Source organism: Pelmatolapia mariae, linkage group LG10_11 (assembly GCF_036321145.2).
Source record: "Pelmatolapia mariae isolate MD_Pm_ZW linkage group LG10_11, Pm_UMD_F_2, whole genome shotgun sequence".
Taxonomy (NCBI): domain Eukaryota; kingdom Metazoa; phylum Chordata; class Actinopteri; order Cichliformes; family Cichlidae; genus Pelmatolapia; species Pelmatolapia mariae.
The window spans coordinates 58,702,493-58,724,222 of record NC_086236.1 but is presented as its reverse complement, the minus strand read 5'-3'; the positions used below and the strand labels follow the sequence as shown (position 1 = coordinate 58,724,222).

At 39.8% G+C, this 21,730-nt stretch overlaps 2 long non-coding RNA genes and 2 pseudogenes across 2 annotated transcripts; 1 reads left to right on the top strand and 3 right to left on the bottom strand.

Moving 5' to 3' along the window:
* The first annotated feature begins 2,117 nt into the window (after positions 1-2,117).
* On the top strand, positions 2,118-2,725 carry LOC134637590 (uncharacterized). The gene is made up of 3 exons (XR_010095140.1): positions 2,118-2,145; positions 2,443-2,531; positions 2,644-2,725. It is a non-coding gene; the product is annotated as an uncharacterized LOC134637590 (long non-coding RNA).
* Positions 2,726-7,022: 4,297 nt separating this feature from the next.
* Positions 7,023-8,208, bottom strand: LOC134635475 (septin-7-like; annotated as a pseudogene).
* A 900-nt stretch (positions 8,209-9,108) lies between these two features.
* Positions 9,109-12,978, bottom strand: LOC134637589 (uncharacterized). Its single transcript, XR_010095139.2, has 4 exons — positions 12,859-12,978; positions 10,962-11,135; positions 10,726-10,840; positions 9,109-10,286 (listed from the first exon to the last, which is right to left on the bottom strand). It is a non-coding gene; the product is annotated as an uncharacterized LOC134637589 (long non-coding RNA).
* A 3,703-nt stretch (positions 12,979-16,681) lies between these two features.
* On the bottom strand, positions 16,682-21,708 carry LOC134635474 (septin-7-like; annotated as a pseudogene).
* Positions 21,709-21,730: the final 22 nt, after the last annotated feature.

Below are 21,730 nucleotides of genomic sequence, written 5' to 3'. Positions count from 1 at the left end.
CAAACTGGTATAAGGCAGCTGAACAGGGACTAAACATGGATGGGTCATATGTAGGAGGTACTATTGCTGACCTGATGGATTCAACCTTGTTTACAAAAAAAGAAAGAAACTGACTACATCTGTTAGCAGAGCCTTCCAGGGTGGCAGACTGGGGCACATTTAAAATAGAACTTATGGTCTTATAAAGTGCGCGGGGATTATGACAATTTGATGCAATCACCTGAGAAAAATGGCTATTTTTCTCATTTTTCACTGTATTTTGATAGCATTTCCAACAGTCCTTTAACATTTCAAAAGAAACCTGCAATTTGTCCTTCTTCCACTTTCGCTCTGCTCTCCTGCATTGACGTCTGACCGCTCGGGTGGCTTCATTTAACCAGGGCTGGGGAATACGTTTAGGGCGCCTGGTTTTTAATGGGGCCATAATGTTTAGGGTCTCAGTACAGGTTTCTTGGAACTGCAAAAGCAGCTCATCCGGACTAAGTCCTAAACTAATTTCAGGGTCAATAAAAGCATTTTTTTCTATAAAAGTTGAGGAGAAGAGCGCAGCAGTGGAAGAATTAAAGATTCGACAGCGCCTGGGTGGAGCGCGAGCTTTAAACTCATGCACAAGAGAAATGTCAAGTAAAACAGGTTTGTGATCAGAAAACACGGAATCCCCAATTTCCAAATTAAAAACAGATAAACCACACGATAACACCAGGTCAAGTAAGGAGTAAGCACAACCAGAATCCATACACAAGGCACCCAGATAGCAAGACGACATTGAATAGATGTTGATTTTTCATCCGATCCGTCGTTATGGTCGGGGTTGAAATGCCAATGTTTTAACAACATTGAAATACTGTGGTAAACCGACGGTCTCACTATAGGGACGTTGTAATGATGTTGATTCACCGTTGTTTTTTTGTCATTGATATTTGATCTATTTGTAGTCGACCAGGTGACAACAACAACGTCGAGAAAACGTCTATTTATAGTTGACCATCATTCGGCGCCGGTCACCATCAAAAAGCATCGATTTGTAGTTGAGCGTTAAATTGCATTGCAACTGATTGGGTATAAAGTACCGGAGAAAGTAGATTTATTGTTCTTTTGTTATCAATGACTTTGGTCTAGTTCACCAGCTTTAAAAAATCGTGTCGACATGCAATTTATGTATACAGGAAATTAAAGCAGCGATCACTTGGACTATTCCGCAGCACCCCTGTGACAGTGGTACATCCCTCCAGGTAACCATTGTCTTGTACAGTAGAGCGGGACATTAGATTTACTCTCAGCGGAATTGACCGGAGAAGGCATCAGTTCATGCTGCACTGGCCTGCACCACGATTAGTATAAGGTAAGAATGAATGAATTTTCTTCTATTCGTTATTTCCACGGTCGCATTTGAATAACAGTTAAAAAAAAAACAAAAAAAAAAAAACTTGTTAATGCACAGTTTCGGACAAAGTGTGGGAGCCCGAAACTGTGTCTACTTTCATCTTACAGTCCGGCAACAAATAAATTGCACTGCGAACAAAGTCTATCAACAAAGAAAACATTTTCGTTTCATACTTTTCCGTTATATTCCCTTACAAAGCTAGCCTAACGCTTCGAGGGTTCCTTTGTTAGCCTTGCCGTTGCCTCGGCGACCATTGACCCAGACTTTCGCTCTGTAGTTGCTTTTTAGCATAGTACTACAAAAAATTGTAAATCTGTGATATATGATTGGTAAACGTAAAGTTAACTGTATAAACGTGTTCAATGACTTTGTTACTTTTGATGATTGGAGAGCACCCGCTTCAATTCGCACACGAAAACTTTAGACTCAGTTCGAATGCTCGCGCGGCATGCCCACGTGACTGTACGTTGCACGCTCACCTAACTTTACGTTGCACGCGTACATGACTTTCCGTTTGTGCCTTGAATAATGAATAAGACTACGTCCACACGTACCAGCGTATTTTTGAAAACGCTGATTTTTCTATGCATTTGCACCTTTTGTCCACACGTAATGTATGTCTGGCCGTACATTGTGTTTGTATTTCCAGGCACATTTCACGAAGCAGAACGCAGTCTTCAGAGATCTCTACGTGAACACTGTGATACGTCTGACCTTCAGTCCGAAGAAGAAATCCAGACCAGTCTTAAAAGAAAGCACAAGTAAAACTTTTTTAGTCACAAACATATCTTTGATTGTTAAGAATTTATGATCTTGTCTTTTATACATATCTGTGGTGCTTGCATACTGCAATATCACCACATAATATAGTCCAAAAAGTGAAAGTTTGCAAAGCCGTGTACACTTGTGCACTTCAAAAATTCCTTGTATACTGTACCTTCTTGCACGTCTCTGTTTCCTGTGTGTGTTGTTAGAAATCAAACTGTAACTTTAGGAAAAAAATATGCCAAAAGCACATTTACAATTACTTAAGACCGTTTGTAATTTCTTTTCTTTAGACCAAATCCCCTGTACACATATACTGACTCAGAGGATGAGCAGCCTACAAAAAAACGGTTTCCCCAGGCCCCTCGAGTGAAAATACCAGGTAATAAAATAATGTCTAGTGTCTGTGTACATATCTGTGTCTGACACAAGGAAACTTTTTGACAAGTTGTCTGTATTCTTAAATACTTAAAAAATGATCTTTTTCTAAACAGCCCTCACCACTCCGCAGTCTGCCCCCCAGCCCACTGATAGCAACCATCATAATGCCCCACCCAGCTTCCGGCACCTTTCGCCGCTCTGGCACAACACACAAACCGACACAGCTTTGCGATCTCGCCAGCATGCAGAGTCTGATGTCTTCCCTATAGATGGTATGCTTTTAAAATAGTTTTAAAGCTGCATCACAATGTCATTGTACTCTTATCTTCAAAACACCAATTTATACTCTTGAATGTCATCTTGTTGTGATTTTTTTTCTGTAGATTCCAGAGACTCTGTGAGGCTACTATTACAAGGCAAGTTTCAGGCTTTAGGGAAAACTAAATGACATGTTTCTATCATCAATTGCATGAAGTAAACACACAAGCACTTGCATACACATTTAAGACATGAGACACGCTAATTCCATCTCTTAAAATGTGTCTATAGGTGAGACGCTTTGTGTTGATTGGTGCTGCTGGACCACACTGGAGGTGCGAGTCTGCCGTGTAATGGCTTATGCCATTACAAAGGAGCTGGCCTCTGTACTCAACTGGGCAGGGAAAAAAAACCAAGGACCAGACAAAGCAAAAAAGGCCATTTAAAGAGACAGCGCTGTGCAGAGGCATATTTGGTAAGTTTTACCATTTATTGTAGTTTTATGAGCCTAAAGTGAACAATAAAGGGATCAATTGATGTGCTGGGTGCGTTTCACATTTCCTATGTCCGGTTTTTGCTATATTACTTTGTCTTTCTTAATAACAAGACTTTCATGTCCAGTTAATCTGGAGATGGTCTTTGGTCTTTGGCTTGTTTTATCCTCGGGTTGTAGTTTGTACAGCCGGACCCCATGTTTTCTTTTTTTTTAAAGGATACACGGCACACCATGCTAAGACATATCACATTTTCAGCTTATAGCTCTTTGGGAATCAAATGCGGCAGTTTGCTGATTTCCGCCTGGTGACTTTCATGTTTATCAGCCTAGGAGTTTACATACTTTCTCCCTGCTGAAGACAATTAACAAGAGCTTATTCATGTGCTCTAATTCCCTTTTTTTGTCTTTGTTTTTTTTTGTGTGTGTCTATTTTTGTCCTGGCGCAGCAGGTAGGGGCAAACTCTATGTCTGAGTTGGTCTTTGCTCAAGCAGTTCAGAAATGGCTCAGATATGCTCCAGATCGTACGGGTGGCGCAGGACGCACATCATCCATCCCCATCCCGGAGTAAATAAAAAGTGACGTGAAACATAGAAATGTAAATAGGAAACTTTGTCTTTTAATAAAGTATTTTGCAAATGATACATGTCTATTGACATTTTTTGTTTGTTTTTTTCAATAAAAAGCAACTGTGCAAAAGAGGTGGAAAATCAACATCATAGTTCAATAGTGTTTCAATATCAGAATCTGACATTGTTTCAGTGTCAACAGTGTTAGAAAATATGGCGTCGAATCAATGTCAGCTTTCAACATTGATTCAATATCAAAACCTGACGTTGTTTCAATATTAAAAAAGGGTGCAAGAGTGACGTTAGGTCAACGTCAGATCTCAACGTTGATTCTATGACATCGCCTGATATTGGCTAAACATTGTTTCAATGTTTCCTTACTATCTGGGCACACTCTCGATTTTTGAGAAAATTAAAGGATTTTAAGTGTGCCTTATACTGTGTAAAATACGTTATACAGAAGAAAAGAATATATCGCGCTATATATCGTTACCGCACGTGCTTCAAATTATATCGCGATTATATATCGATTTTAGGCCATATCGCCCAGCCCTACGCTGACTGTATTTTGTTGAAGTTCACTCCTGTATTTGGTACAGAGTGCTTCCCACGCGTGCTAAAAGAAAAGCTGCAAAACGGAGATTCTGACTCTTTGTCTGATTGCTCTCTCAGATTCTGAATACACGCAACAACAATGTTCCCACATGGAAAACTGGACTGATACACCTCCTGCTGTCAGACCTGCAGGGTTTAGGCCTGTGCTGTTCTCCTCTGTCTTATATTGAACACAAACTATTTTTTTGGACTGGCAGAAATAATTTGTGTCCCTTCTTATTTGATGCAGAACACCTGATTGTTCTGTAAATAGATTTAAATGGTTATATAAAAAAACGCCTGAGTCCTTGGCTGCATTTTTAGGTAAATAGTACAATGTAACTTTGTTGTTTGCAAAACTTGTGCATAATTTTTAGAAATGTACAATTTCTATTTGCATTTCGAGTTATGAAAATGATTCGTTAAATATGTTTGTGGGTTTTACAGTGAAAAATACAACTTTTTTCTACTCAGATTTTGAATTTTTTGTCTGGATTTAGATCAATTGTGCTAATATAGTATGCCAAAATGAAAAAATAACTCAAATTTCAGATATTTGAGGTTGTGCTGAAAATAATGATACCAAACAAGCCATGATAAACAGTTTTTAAAGGTGAAATATAGAGGTTAAATGAACAGTAGTCAAAAATGGCCAATTATACCCTGGACCCCAGAGGGTTAAAAGGAAAAAGCTGAAAATTTAAATAGTTAAAAGTTAAAATGTAAATAGTTGGTTTTTGTATTATATGATTTATTTATTACATTTTATGTGGAGTGAATAAATAAAAGTATATTTACGGTGGCCGCTAGAGACAAAGCACGTACAAAACACGTAAAAACTCCATAGCACGTACAAACTCCGAAGCACGTACAAACCCTTAAGCACATAAAAACTCCAAAACACGTAAAAACCCCATAGCACGTACAAACCCCGAAGCATGTACAAACCCCGAAGCACATACAAACTCCAAAACACGTAAAAACTCCAAAACACGTAAAAACTCTAAAACATGTAAAAACTCTGAAGCTATTATTATTTCTCTTTGATATTTGGGCTGATTGGGACCTGATGAATGATAAAATAAAGAATTACCAGACTTTTTTTTTTTTTTTACCTGATTTTTTGTTTCTAAGAAAAATGAGAGCCGCATATGAGGATATTCATTTAAAATTTCGATAGAACAGTAGCAGTATAATGTCCTTGTAAGTGGATATCAGGCCCTTGTAGAGCAAAATTGAGTATTTTGGTTTAAATAACCCAAAATGGGATGTCCACATATGTGGATGCCAGGTCCTAGGAAGTTAAGCACATAAAAACTCCAAAACACGTAAAATCTCCGAAACATGTAAAAACTCCATAGCACGTACAAACCCCGAAGCACATACAAACTCCAAAACACGTAAAACACGCAGCCTAAGCAGAGAAGCCCAGACCTCCCTCTCCCCAGCCACCTCCTCCAGCTTATCCGGGGGAACACCAAGGCATTCTCAGGCCAGCCAGCTCTCGATTTAGTAATTCCTTTTGTGCATAATTTTATATTGTTGTTAATAATAAATTAATTAAAGCAACAAAACAACCCGAAGAGTCGGTTGGGAGCCGAAACAGCCGCGTCAAAAAGAAAGAGGAACTAACTGAGTGTGTGTGTTTGACGTGCTGCAGAAATATAACCATGCTGGGCTGCTACTGCATTCAGACCTGAGCTTTTGTCTTCGTGTGTTCGGGTCTCCATTTCCGGAAATGTAAAATAAAGATAATTTTTTGAGCTTTGACCTCTCTGAGTCCAGTCTTTTTCTGCCGCCAAAAGAATGCAAAAGAACTGAATTTATAACCACCTGTCGTCCACACGTAAACAGCGTTTTCGATCACTGAAACCTGTGATTTTTAAAAACTCCTGCCAGGGTGGAGATTTTCGAAAACTGTTGTTTACGTGTGGACAAGGAAAACTGAGATTTAGTCATGCAACGCCAAAGGTGTGCGCCATTTTTGACGTGACGCTGTGCGCCACACTATTGTTTACATGAGATTACTTCGACAATGGTGGAGACAAAATACCGTTGTTATTAATCTGACTATCTACTGTTTTTACACACATATACACACGTAGTTACTGTCCGTCCATTTAGAAAGACAGAGTCATGGGAACTTCGGACGTGGCTTCCACATTCAACACAGCCGCTGTCACAACCCAAATCCCGATATTTGTTTTTGAATACTTAATTTACTTTAAAAAAAATTTCAATTCATGCTTTCTGTATGCACTTTGTTCATTCCTAAGTTGTGAGTCTACACCATGGCTATTCAACTAAAAAGTTAGTTGGGCCAGATTTTCAAACCGAGGAATTTATCTGGCCCAGATATTTTTTTGCAGCCAGTGATCAGCAGATCATGATCAATTTCAAACCCACAAGACTGTATTGAAAAACAAGTAATGTTTTATTCTTTTTTTCTCTGTAAATCTGGTGACTGCTCACAGATGCACACCAAAAGGTCCATTTAAAAAAAGGGGAGCTATAACCAAACTTTTTTTTTTTTTACACATTTCAAATAATAACAAAAAACATTTTGATAATTCCCTTTCAAATTAAAATAAATATTTTGCTGACCACACTCACTTTTCCTGCCGTGGATGGAGCCCCATCCGTCACAAGTATACAGACTCGCTCCAGCTCAGCCTCTGAGTCCTTCAGTTTCTGCTTCTTCTCCTTGACTTTCATCTCAAACACCTGTTCCATTTCTGCCTCCATCTTCTTCATTTTCATCACATGCTTCCTGCGCTCCTCCTCCATCTGAGCCAGGGGACTCTTGGTGGTGTCCACTCCGTTACACGTGACCGCAGCAATTTTCTTACTGCGGTAGTTCTTGTAGTGGACGTTGTTGATAATGTCCTTCAACTCTACGAATATTTGAACCATCTGATCCTGCATATGGGTCCTGATCAGCATGTTGCGCAGCACAGTGAAGTCGCAGTGTTCCCCATTCTCGACTTCTGCCACACCCCATGGGTACTGACGACCTCTGACCTTCTTGCCGTTCACTTCGATAACGACATTGCTGCCGACCACTGCCAGCGGCATTTTTTCCTTGATCTTCCAGACCAGCTTATCGTTTTCATCCTCATCTACATCAGGAAATTTGTAGATTTTAATTTTGTGTTTCTGTATTTCCTTCATAATCTGTTTTTTAAAAAGATGGCACTCTTCTGGGGTGAATGTGTCAGCCTTAGCGATGAGAGGTATGACATTGACCTTGTCATGTAGTCTTTTCATAAATTCTGTATCAAGAGATTTTAGGCCGTGTCCAGATGGCGCTATAAAATATAGACAGCAGTGGACTCTGTTGTCAGGTAAGGACCTGCGGTGGACCCTCGACTCAGCGTTCAGGAATTTGCTTTTGCATTTGCTGTCAATGTAATTAATGACAGGCTGCCAGCACTTCTGTTGTCAACTGCTTCGCCTAACCCTGGTGTGTCCACGATGGTTAGGGTTAGTTGGACTCCTCCCTCCTTTATTAAAACTATACTCTATTCCACTTGACCAGTCTTTTTAATCAGGGCCAGGGCAGTCCTTAGAGTAGAGGTCAGTCAGGAACAGGGAGTTGATGAAAGTTGATTTCCCGAGACTCACCTACAACCATTAATGTGAACTCAAACCCTCTCTTGACAGACTTCCAGTATACTTGGTTTGGGAGGTTGGCAAAGCCCATGTAGCCCTCTAGGTTCCGCTGAGCGATGCTGGGAATCGCGGTTTCTGGTCGCTCGATCATCGTGAAGCCAAACTGTTACCATGGGTAACTATAACTTTATACTTTACTGGATCATCCAGAAAATGACAAACTACTATTGGTTGGCAATGTTAACTGTAGCTAAAATCAATTTGGCATTTTGGCATAAAAACATTATCAAATTCCACATTTAAAAAAATGATTTTCAAATTTAAAAAAAAAATAATCAAAAAACTAATTTTCATTTTTTTTTTAAATCTTATTTCAAAAACATTTTTAAATGGTAGATTAAAAAACTGATTTTCACAATGTTTTTTAAAACAATTCAAAATGGCGATTTCTTTTTTGTTCTAAATGTTTTACTTTTATTTGTTATGTTATGCTTGTGATTGATTCGTACCATATAAAAAGTGAGACATGTAAATTCAGATTCTTTGTCAAATGTACACTAATGAATCAATTTACATCAGCAGCCTAACAACTGTCATGATAATAAATACTAGTTAATTCACCTGTGATCTTGCATCACCATTGCTCTCTGAGCTTTGTGTTGGTTCTTCTGTCACCTGACAAATAGGACATACATGACAATAAGAATAAAATGGGCAGCTGTTTCAGTGTTTCTGTCACTCTGTGCAGATCTTGACTCGTCAGTAATGTTTGTAGGGTGAGTGCACTTTTAAAACAATTTGTGCAAACTGCACTACAAGGTGGAATATTTGCACAATCATGACTACCTCATGATATTTTATCTCAAAACTCAACCCCATGAATATGTCAGTGCCATTAGGATGAAATTATTGTGTCACCAACATTTTAACGTTAGACATATAATTTTAACAGCCTCTGTAAACTAATATCCTGGCTTGCTCGAGGCTGCCATTTTCTCTGACAGTTTCAATCAAAATTAGAAATGATGCTCTGGGAGAGTGAGATAACTAATAGTGCTGCCTGTTGTGCAGTTAGTTTCCAAAACACGTTATTCATGGTTACATACAATTTTAGACTGATGTGGGCCAAAGCCTAGCATAGCCTGTAACGTTATTATGACGGACACATTTTATGAGTGAACTTCACTTTAAGTTACTTACAGGTTTCTTTGAAAAATACTTTCTTATATCCAGGTTCTTCCTTTGTGCTGCCATCCTCTTCTCCTCCTTGCAGGTCCTGGCAGCGCAGGCTTGCCGCTGCTAAAACTAAACAGAGCTCCCCGAAAGGCACAGCCAATCACATTGGCCATATTTGTCACATGAGGTCGGACTCCAGTAGAGAACGTAATTTAACTCTTTCTGCACCGCTGGGTGAATGAGACGTTTTGACAGATTGTTTTTTTCTTTCTATCGGGTTTGTTTTTCTTTACTGGAAGAGATCAAATTATTGGTGGGGACAATTTAATAATCGCTGGATATTGGTGGGGACATGTCCCTTCCGCCCATGCCAAATCTACGCCCTTGGTATCTGGTCTCCAATTTTCCTTGCTTGTAAACTTGTTGCAGTAAACTACCTTAAAACAGTTCCTGCCTGCCTTGTTCACCCTAAGTTTGAGGGAGGATTGTAAGGAGGTACAAAAACCTACTGTCTGTGCCATTAGTCTGCAGTGTGGCGTAGGAGTCAAAGAAGTACACACGAGGAAGATTTTGAATGTCTGATCGGGAAGCATCAGGAGACCACAGGGAGCAAGATCATAGGAAAGGAAAGAAGGAGCCCAAAAAGGGAAAAGAGCAGGCAAAAGAGGAGAAGACAAGAAGGAGACAGAACAGAAGAAAGTGAGAAAGAAACAGCATGTAAGAGAGGAGAGAAATGTAGTAACGTTAATACATTTTTGCACCAGAATAGCTTAAATATTTATAACTGGCACAGTTGCAAAAAATGCTGAAGTTTTCAATACAAAATCTGTAAAGGTGTCACAGTTGACGATGGCCAACCGTGGGGGAAGTGAGGAAAGGGGGACCCAGGCAGCAGTGCATTTATTTACAGTGAATGGAAAATAACAATAAATCCCCGTGCTCTCCCTTGACTCCCGTGTCGTGTCTTCCCTGACAAGTCCGTGTCTTCGTGCTCTCCGCTCCCGTGTCTCAGCACTCCCCATGCTGGCTGCTGTCTGGCACTCCACACCTCTCCTGGGGACACAATAGAAGCAGCCGTCAGGACACATACAACCGCGGGCATACACACACTAACAAAGCTCAACCGGAAGACTAACGTGGAGTCACACGTAATGATCTCGCGTCGGTGGGAGCTTCATTGGTCTCTTAAATAGCTCCCCCGACGAGCCTGATCAGCAGCAGGTGTGTGTGGCAGGGGCTTCAGGCGTGGCCAGTCCTCCAGCAGGACCACACCCGTCAGGACTGCAGGTGCTTGACATCCATCCTGCAGCCAAACATATATACAAACACACACCCTGCCTATACCTACAATATGTGGAACACCAAACAGTAGCATAGAATCACATATACATATCACAATATAATTCATAACTGCACAGGGTCCTGGGTCACTCCGACCAAAGACCCTGACAAAAGGCAGCATTTAGAAAGTGTGTGAAACAGAAAGTCTCACCCTCTTTCCAAAGCTCTGAGACAAAATGATCAGACGACTGGTGGAGAAGAGACGCCACATTGTCGTTCAGGGGATCCATGTTCTTCACTAACCAATCATTTACCTTGTAGTCCACCTGTGGAAGGAGAGGTCACATGGTAGAAATCAAAGCTGAGACAGATCATCACTGAAAGTCAAAATGTGGGCTGCCTAAATTTGAAAGGATAGATTAAAGAAAAACAAAAGTCAAGGGATACCTTTCCAGCGTAGTGAATAATGGAGAAGTCAGCTTCCCCACGTGGCTGCTTTGATTTGAAGAATTTTGGATGGCTGCCTTGCTCAGCAGACAGCTTCTCCACAAATGAGCGATCTGTGGCCCGAGGGAACCAGCACTCTTCATCAAGAAGGGCCAGAACACCAGGTGGGTTGGCCTGACATGAACAGGGGGGAAATTATTTACAAAATGTGGATTTCCTCATTCAAAATGATGAAATATTAAAGAATTATTTGATGCTATTTGCTTGTATTAATTAATCAGTTGGCTTATCCACAATCTGCACTTTATTTTATAGTAAAATAAAGTGCAGATTGAGCCTGGTTCTGCCGGAGGTTTCTTTCTGTTAAAAGGGAGTTTTTCCTTCCCACTGTCGCCAAAGTGCTTGCTCATAGGGGGTCATATGATTGTTGGGTTTTTCTCTGTATCTATTATTGTAGAATCTACTGTACAATATAAAGCGCCTTGAGGCGACTTTTGTTGTGATTTGGCGCTATATAAATAACACTGAATTGAATTGAATTACTGTAAATGCAGTATAGACAATCATTCTGTTTACAACTGTTATAACTTGCATAGTTCATAATCCGGTATAGTTTTGTATTTCTGTATAGTTTTCATATTTTTATCCTGTTCATATGGATACATAGGGATACAGCCAATGTCTCCCTTCTCTATTTACTGTGGAGAGCAGCGGCGTAAAGGACGTCCTCACTCCCTCCTCAGTCTCCCAGGTCTCCTAACTCCTTTCACTGCTGGGATTCTTTCTTCTATGATGGCTCATCTGACTTCATTTCCTGATTAATTTGACCAGGGGTGATTTTAGCCCAAAATGAATCAAAGCACCCCCAAAGATTTCTTACTTTTTTGGACAATATTTGCTGTTTGCATGACACACTACTAAAAATATAAAAAGCATACAGTACTTAATTGAGACGGAACATTTTAACAACAAAAGTGCAGATACCCCCCCCCCCCCCCCAAATGGTTTGTTCCAGCTCGCCTCTCCCCTACTCTGGCTCTAGCGTCCTTTCTCCAGAGCGATGGTGGCTGAGACGCAGCGGAGCTGAGGTGTGAGTGCCTGGCTTAAAACAGGACATATTAGCTGCATTTAACCTTCAGTTACTCTTTATATAGTTAGGTAGGAGTCAGACCATGTTTCTTTTTAGCTGAAAAACATTACACCCAGGTAACCTGCAGTGTTGAAAACGTGTTTTCCGACGATGTTTGCTACCCTACAATCCGTCCTACTCTAGGGATGGGTATTAATAAGATTTTCACGATTCCGATTCCATTTTCGATTCTGTTTAACGATTCAATTCTTTATCGATTCTCTTATCGATTCTTTTTAAAAAAGGAGAACACTAAGGTCGATTAGCTTAGAACTTTGTTTTATATCTTCTCTTTGAACAAGATAGAAATTTAGGAATAAGATAAGATGACCTTTATTAGTCCCACAGGTGGGAAGTTTGTTTTGTTACAGCAAAAGTGCAAAGTTATGTAGCAGAAATTAGAAAACACAGGAATGCAATAAAATAAAATAAAATACTATATACAATAGAATAAAAATAGAATAATATATACAATAGAATAAAATAGAATACAAATGCTATATAGAACTGAGTAAGAAAATACAAAAGTACAACTTTGTCAGAGAGTAACATGGCCTTACAAACCCAACAGTGAGATCTTAAGAGATCCACAGCCTATGGTTCTTCAATGGGGTGTCACAGGGTCCCCGGGAAAAAAAATTGTAAATGTAAAATAATAAAATAAATATTCTTCTGTAGCAATAACAAAGTATAACATAAATTATTCTGTAGCAATTACACAAGAATATCCAGTAATGTCCCTGCCTACAATTAAACACATTCACTTACCGAAAATCGGGGGCATGTGCTGTGGCAAATGGGTGCAAGCCTTTTACCACAAACTTAGTCACTGCTCGGTGACATTCGCCTATCCTGGCCTGAAAGGAGACGCTACCGGTAGACTGCAGCGAGAAATGCCAGCATCTGAGCCAGCCAGATGTCTCTCTCATCATGGTCACCTAAATGCAGCGCACAGTAATGGCAGGTTTTGTAATAAGGCAGATCGCGCTAACATAATATGCACTGTTAGTTGATTATTTACCTGTCGCATTAACGGGAGAAGACGTGCAAACGTTACCGCTGCTGCTGGGTTGAGATTCACGAGTCCGGGGCGGAATTAAAAACACGACATTCATTTAAGGTTATCGCGTGTTTTGTGAGCAAATGCTTTTGCATATTCGTAGTGTTTCCTCCCTTAAATGAAATATCTACTTTGCAAGTATTGCAAGTTGCCCTGTTGTCATCCGTTCTCGTAAAGTATAACCAAACTTTTGAGCGTTTAAGCCGCCATGTTTCCTGCCAGGTAAATGACGCTGCGCAACGCGGTGACGTCATTCGGGGCGACTGGTATCGATAAGGGAATCGTTTGCAATAATGGCAAACAATTCCAAGGAATTGAAACAGTGGGAACCAGTTCTCAACAAGAACCGGTTTTCGATACCCATCCCTAGCCGTGACAAACAGTTCCTGATCAAGCAGATTGAGAGCCTGAGTCGGCAAGCTCATATACCGACACATCATGAAGGAGTACAAGATTGAACACGACATATGGGCAAGGATTTACCGTCTTGAAAATAACATAATAAGACTTGTTTTTATGTTTATAATTTAATCCAGGCTAGGTTTTACCACACACGTCTGCACGAAGATAACTGTATTAAAAGTTGTGATTTTTTTTAAAGGAATACATAAAGAAGGAGAATTAAAACTTGATCATTTTTAGGTAAATAGTACCATATAACTTTGTTGTTTGCAAAACTTGTGCATAATTTTTAGAAATGTACAATTTCTATTTGCATTTCGAGTTATGAAAATGATTCGTTAAATATGTTTGTGGGTTTTACAGTGAAAAATACAACTTTTTTCTACTCAGATTTTGAATTTTTTGTCTGGATTTAGATCAATTGTGCTAATATAATATGCCAAAATGAAAAAATAACTCAAATTTCAGATATTTGAGGTTGTGCTGAAAATAATGATACCAAACAAGCCATGACAAACAGTTTTTAAAGGTGAAATATAGAGGTTAAATGAACAGTAGTCAAAAATGGCCAATTATACCCTGGACCCCAGAGGGTTAAAAGGAAAAAGCTGAAAATTTAAATAGTTAAAAGTTAAAATGTAAATAGTTGGTTTTTGTATTATATGATTTATTTATTACATTTTATGTGGAGTGAATAAATAAAAGTATATTTACGGTGGCCGCTAGAGACAAAGCACGTACAAAACACGTAAAAACTCCATAGCACGTACAAACTCCGAAGCACGTACAAACCCTTAAGCACATAAAAACTCCAAAACACGTAAAAACCCCATAGCACGTACAAACCCCGAAGCATGTACAAACCCCGAAGCACATACAAACTCCAAAACACGTAAAAACTCCAAAACACGTAAAAACTCTAAAACATGTAAAAACTCCGAAGCTATTATTATTTCTCTTTGATATTTGGGCTGATTGGGACCTGATGAATGATAAAATAAAGAATTACCAGACTCTTTTTTTTTTTTTTACCTGATTTTTTGTTTCTAAGAAAAATGAGAGCCGCATATGAGGATATTCATTTAAAATTTCGATAGAACAGTAGCAGTATAATGTCCTTGTAAGTGGATATCAGGCCCTTGTAGAGCAAAATTGAGTATTTTGGTTTAAATAACCCAAAATGGGATGTCCACATATGTGGATGCCAGGTCCTAGGAAGTTAAGCACATAAAAACTCCAAAACACGTAAAATCTCCGAAACATGTAAAAACTCCATAGCACGTACAAACCCCGAAGCACATACAAACTCCAAAACACGTAAAACACGCAGCCTAAGCAGAGAAGCCCAGACCTCCCTCTCCCCAGCCACCTCCTCCAGCTTATCCGGGGGAACACCAAGGCATTCTCAGGCCAGCCAGCTCTCGATTTAGTAATTCCTTTTGTGCATAATTTTATATTGTTGTTAATAATAAATTAATTAAAGCAACAAAACAACCCGAAGAGTCGGTTGGGAGCCGAAACAGCCGCGTCAAAAAGAAAGAGGAACTAACTGAGTGTGTGTGTTTGACGTGCTGCAGAAATATAACCATGCTGGCTGCTACTGCATTCAGACCTGAGCTTTTGTCTTCGTGTGTTCGGGTCTCCATTTCTGGAAATGTAAAATAAAGATAATTTTTTGAGCTTTGACCTCTCTGAGTCCAGTCTTTTTCTGCCGCCAAAAGAATGCAAAAGAACTGAATTTATAACCACCTGTCGTCCACACGTAAACAGCGTTTTCGATCACTGAAACCTGTGATTTTTAAAAACTCCTGCCAGGGTGGAGATTTTCGAAAACTGTTGTTTACGTGTGGACAAGGAAAACTGAGATTTAGTCATGCAACGCCAAAGGTGTGCGCCATTTTTGACGTGACGCTGTGCGCCACACTATTGTTTACATGAGATTACTTCGACAATGGTGGAGACAAAATACCGTTGTTATTAATCTGACTATCTGCTGTTTTTACACACATATACACACGTAGTTACTGTCCGTCCATTTAGAAAGACAGAGTCATGGGAACTTCGGACGTGGCTTCCACATTCAACACAGCCGCTGTCACAACCCAAATCCCGATATTTGTTTTTGAATACTTAATTTACTTTAAAAAAAATTTCAATTCATGCTTTCTGTATGCACTTTGTTCATTCCTAAGTTGTGAGTCTACACCATGGCTATTCAACTAAAAAGTTAGTTGGGCCAGATTTTCAAACCGAGGAATTTATCTGGCCCAGATATTTTTTTGCAGCCAGTGATCAGCAGATCATGATCAATTTCAAACCCACAAGACTGTATTGAAAAACAAGTAATGTTTTATTCTTTTTTTCTCTGTAAATCTGGTGACTGCTCACAGATGCACACCAAAAGGTCCATTTAAAAAAAGGGGAGCTATAACCAAACTTTTTTTTTTTTTTACACATTTCAAATAATAACAAAAAACATTTTGATAATTCCCTTTCAAATTAAAATAAATATTTTGCTGACCACACTCACTTTTCCTGCCGTGGATGGAGCCCCATCCGTCACAAGTATACAGACTCACTCCAGCTCAGCCTCTGAGTCCTTCAGTTTCTGCTTCTTCTCCTTGACTTTCATCTCAAACACCTGTTCCATTTCTGCCTCAAAAAAAGCTGAAATCTTGTCAAACATTATTTCGTCAGCTGTGTGTCCCTCTAACAGTAGTAAGCCGAGCAATTTGCCATCCAAAAAACGGACATATATGCACAACTGTGCATTATCAGTTCTGTGTGGGAACCCATCTTCTGCTATAGACAATAACATCAGTTTTCTTCAGGTCATCCACCAGCATTTCAAACTTGTCTGAAGCCACCTACCTACAACCATTAATGTGAACTCAAGCCCTCTCTTGACTTTCTGCATACTTGGTTTGGGAGGCTGGCAAAGCCCATGTAGCCCTCTAGGTTCCGCTGAGCAATGCTGGGAACCGCGGTTTGTGGTCGTTCGATCATCGTGAAGCCAAACTGTTACCACCCAGCCTTCAACGGACACTCACTGAGGCATAAACCGACAAACGTCCGAGAGGGTAACGAAATCAGGCAGTCAAGCATGTTAGCTTGAAAGCTATGCTAGCATTACCAGTTTAGTTTTTCCCAGTTTGCGGTGAGACCATGCCTCAGCTCCTTTCCTTTCTTCTTGTTCTTTTCCATCGTCTTGGAGGCGTCCGGCTTCTGCTGCTCGAGGATTCTCTGCTGAGCCTCCCAGCTGGCCTTCTCCTCCTCGAACACTCGCCTCTTCTCCAGCTCTTTGAACTGCGCCTCCAGGTTCTTTTTCATCTGCTCATGGCGTCGCTCCAGCTCAGCCTCTGAGTCCTTCAGTTTCTGCTTCTTCTCCTTGACTTTCATCTCAAACACCTGTTCCATTTCTGCCTCCATCTTCTTCATTTTCATCACATGCTTCCTGCGCTCCTCCTCCATCTGAGCCAGGGGACTCTTGGTGAGCTGGCCCTTGGTCTTGGAGGTGTCCACTCCGTTACACGTGACCGCAGCAATTTTCTTACTGCGGTAGTTCTTGTAGTGGACGTTGTTGATGATGTCCTTCAACTCTACGAATATTTGAACCATCTGACAGGGGTAAATTTTTAATAGCAGATGTCACACTTTAATTTTTCATCACTTATCACCACACTTTCACTGAGAGTTATAAGCCTATATATATATTCCCCCTCTTTCTTTCTCCCTTTTCTTTTCCTCATTCAAGTCTGTCCCGTATCTAGCAAGTGAAAATAAAAAATAAAATAAACAACAAAAGGTGAATCAAATAGACCATTACGGCAAGGTTGGGATGGTCCATTTGGTAAAGTAAATCCGTTGGGCATCTTTCTTCGCCATTAGACAATAATTCTAATGGCAAAAGAACCAAACAGGACAGGCAAAAAAAAAAAAAAGAGAGTTATAAGCCTAATTATCAAAATGTTTTTTAAAAACCTCATTTAAAAAAAACATTTTTGAATTTGGTGGATAGAGACAAAATACTGTTGTTATTAATCTACATTTTTGAATTTCACATTAAAAAATGTATTTAAAATGTTTTTTAAAAAAAACTTATTTTCAAAAAAAAAAAAAAAAAAAGGATTTTTGAATTCCACATTAAAAAAATGATCTCCAAAATGTTTTTTAAAAACCTAATTTTAGAAAAACATTACCATTGTGGTGACCAAAGCTAATTTTGTTTTCAGACTCCATTGCAGTTAATTTCACACCACAAATCTTTTGTAAACAATTAAAGAAATAAAAGTAAACTGCTATAAATTACAGGACGCAATACAATAAAATAGTCTACTAACTCCTTTACGCTACGTACAGATGTACACAGGTATTTTTTTTGTTTTGTTTTTTTGCTGTCTTTTTCTGTCGGTTTGGGCCTTTCATCCAAACGTAAAAATCCCCAAAAATGAGATTTTTAACCTTTTTTTCTTTTTTTTTTAATCTGCTTTGTGCTTTTTCAAATAAAAAATGAAACTCATTTTCAAAATGCTTTTAAAAAAAATCTAATTACAAAAACATTTTCAAACTCTACATTAAAAACTTTTTTTTACCGTGTAAGAATATTCAAAATTGCTATCAACACACCAAATGGAGAACTAACGCAAAGCATGGCAGCAGCAAATCCAGGTGACAGTAAACAGATTAAACAGTGAACATAAGTCTGTAAGTACTATTTAAGGTAAACTTTATACTAGTTGGACACGATTCCTCTGACGCACATTTCTACACTCTTTTTTTTCTCCTTTGTTTACTCTGTTTTTTCCATTTTCATTGTTTTTACCCCACTGTTTTACCGTTTTTACACCGACACATTAACCTATTAATTCACTTGTTAAACAATAATACATGAATAAAAGAAATTCCTATACAGACCTCAAAATGTCTTTTTTGGGTGACTAACAAGAAAACAAGAAGTATTAAAAGATGCATATGGAATAGGAGAAACATGTATTTGCTAATAAAACTATTCAAAGTACAGGAGGCAAGTTTTAATAGCTTAGTTTTAATTTGTAATTTCTAAATTGCTCAGATGCATTTGCTAATTTTAAAAATGTGTGTTTTGCTTGTTTTGTGTGTCTGGCGAGATAAAGTCCTTTAACTTAATAATAGTAATTGCTAACAAGTGAACGAGCTTGGGAATGTAAACCAACTCTACATAGTTTTATTTTTACTTAAAAGCTAAAAAAAAACGGAGGGGAGGGGAGAGGCCAGGGTAGTCCTTAGATAGGGTTGCCAACTCCCTGAAAAATAAATAAGGGACACCTCGTGGCCAGGGCCGGGCACCCCAGTTGTCTTCACCCTTCCCAGTGTGGTGAATTTTGTAGCTCTTTTTTGTGTGTGTGAAATTATTTTTTTAACCATTTGACTTGAATTTGATTTAAGTAGATGCATATTCTTTCTGATATGACCATATGGGAAACAAATGATCATTTAGCCATTTATTTTTAGCTCAAAATGACAACATTAACACAATAAAACAGGTCTCTTTCTTAAACAGAAGCCTGTCATGCTTAACTTTTGAGAATATAAGTAAATCTTTCTTTAAAAGAACTCTGTCCTGCTTAACTTAAAATTATATAACTTAATAGAAAACAATAGAACGAAAAACATTCTTGTAACAGTGCACATATAGTGCATTTAGTACAATTGGCTTCAGTTGAGGCATTATTTCAGATTTTCTAATGCTAATCAGCTGCTCCTGTTTGTAAACCCACTTGTTCCCATGATTACGCATCATAACTCATCATCATTATTCATCTATGTATTACTTTTATGTATTAGTCATCTATTTGTTGTAATCATCTATCCTTGCAGTTGTTTATTACACAAAATAAATTATATTATCACACTTCTGGCCACATAGCGCTGATATTCACTGCACATGCCCATATTAACCTTAACCAGAAGGTTTAAAAAAAACAAACCAGTGTTTACATACCATATCTGCTTCTGCCGTGGCCTGGTGGACAAAAAATTGGTTAAGGGTTCCCTGAGCTTTCACGCCCCCCATGTTCTTCATGTGCCCACCATTAGAAGCATGCCTATGGAAAAGGTGCGCCGGCACAAAGTGCAGTGCGCTTTATAGGTGTTGTCCTGCACTTTTCCAGCCAGGTGTTTTCCTTTTCCCATTCCTCCCTGTACTTTTGCAACCTTTTTTTTCTTTCTCTGAGGGGAACCAACATTGCTGGTCTAATGCTGGGCTTACACTGTGCGATTTTTGGCCCATTTTGAGCCGATTTTTGAGTCGTGCGACCGATTTGGTGATCGGCCCGATTTTGGCCTTCATCATGCATCGTGTAGTATACGTGGGGTAACGAGAAGCGATTAACACCTCACGACCAGCTCCCGTCGTGAGGGTGTCACCGCAGCCGCTCACACTGCATCGGGCGGTATAGTGTGAGACCCTGCATCGTGACCTACCAACTTCTAACCCCTGCGAGTCAATCGTGCAGTTTGAGCAGGAGCTGAATAACGCGACTGAAAAAATCGCACGGTGTAAGCCCAGCTTTAGGTGTACTGTCGTCCGAGACTTGCACCGCAGTGTCGGCGTTTGTTTCCCTGTTGGCCACGCTTGTTGTTGTGGTCATCTGTTGTCTTCCGGTATTTTCTCCGTAAGCGACCTTTCCTCGACCAATGAGATAAGTGGTAATCTGAATGGTTATACTCGAATTGTCATAAGTGTGCTGTCAGCTCATTGGTCACAAAGCAGGAGAGGGGCTGGGAATTATGTTTTCAAACAAAGCGTTAATTCCATTAAAAGTTATAGACTTTTGATTCTCACTGTATTACGGGACAAAGTGCGTCCCTTATTAGCTCAATACGGGACGTGTACTTTTGTTTGTAAATACGGGACGATTCCGTTTTTTAAGGGACGGTTGGCAAACCTATCCTTAGAGTAGAGGTCAGTCAGGAACAGGGAGTTGATGAGAGTCGATTTCCCGAGACCAGACTCACCTACCTACAACCATTAATGTGAACTCAAACCCTCTCTTGACTTCCAGTATACTTGGTTTGGGAGGCTGGCAAAGCCCACGTAGCCCTCTAGGTTCCGCTGAGCGATGCTGGGAACCACGGTTTGTGGTCGCTCGATCATCGTGAAGCCAAACTGTTACCACCCAGGCTTCAATGGACACTCACGAGGCATAAACCGACAAACGTCCGAGAGGGTAACGAAATCAGGCAGTCAAGCATGTTAGCTTGAAAGCTATGCTAGCATTACCAGTTTAGTTTTTCCCATTTTGCGGTGAGACCGTGCAGGATCCTTCAGATCCTGCATATGGGTCCTGATCAGCATGTTGCGCAGCACAGTGAAGTCGCAGTGTTCCCCATTCTCGACTTCTGCCACACCCCATGGGTACTGACGACCTCTGACCTTCTTGCCATTCACTTCGATAACGACATTGCTGCCGACCACTGCCAGCGGCATTTTTTCCTTGATCTTCCAGGCCAGCTTATCGTTTTCATCCTCATCTACATCAGGAAATTCGTAGATTTTAATTTTGTGTTTCTGTATTTCCTTCATAATCTGTTTTTTAAAAAGATGGCACTCTTCTGGGGTGAATGTGTCAGCCTTAGCGATGAGAGGTATGACATTGACCTTGTCATGTAGTCTTTTCATAAATTCTGTATCAAGAGATTTTAGGCCGTGTCCAGATGGCGCTATAAAATATAGACAGCAGTGGACTCTGTTGTCAGGTAAGGACCTGCGGTGGACCCTCGACTCAGCGTTCAGGAATTTGCTTTTGCATTTGCTGTCAATGTAATTAATGACAGGCTGCCAGCACTTCTGTTGTCAACTGCTTCGCCTAACCCTGGTGTGTCCACGATGGTTAGGGTTAGTTGGACTCCTCCCTCCTTTATTAAAACTATACTCTATTCCACTTGACCAGTCTTTTTAATCAGGGCCAGGGCAGTCCTTAGAGTAGAGGTCAGTCAGGAACAGGGAGTTGATGAAAGTTGATTTCCCGAGACTCACCTACAACCATTAATGTGAACTCAAACCCTCTCTTGACAGACTTCCAGTATACTTGGTTTGGGAGGTTGGCAAAGCCCATGTAGCCCTCTAGGTTCCGCTGAGCGATGCTGGGAATCGCGGTTTCTGGTCGCTCGATCATCGTGAAGCCAAACTGTTACCAT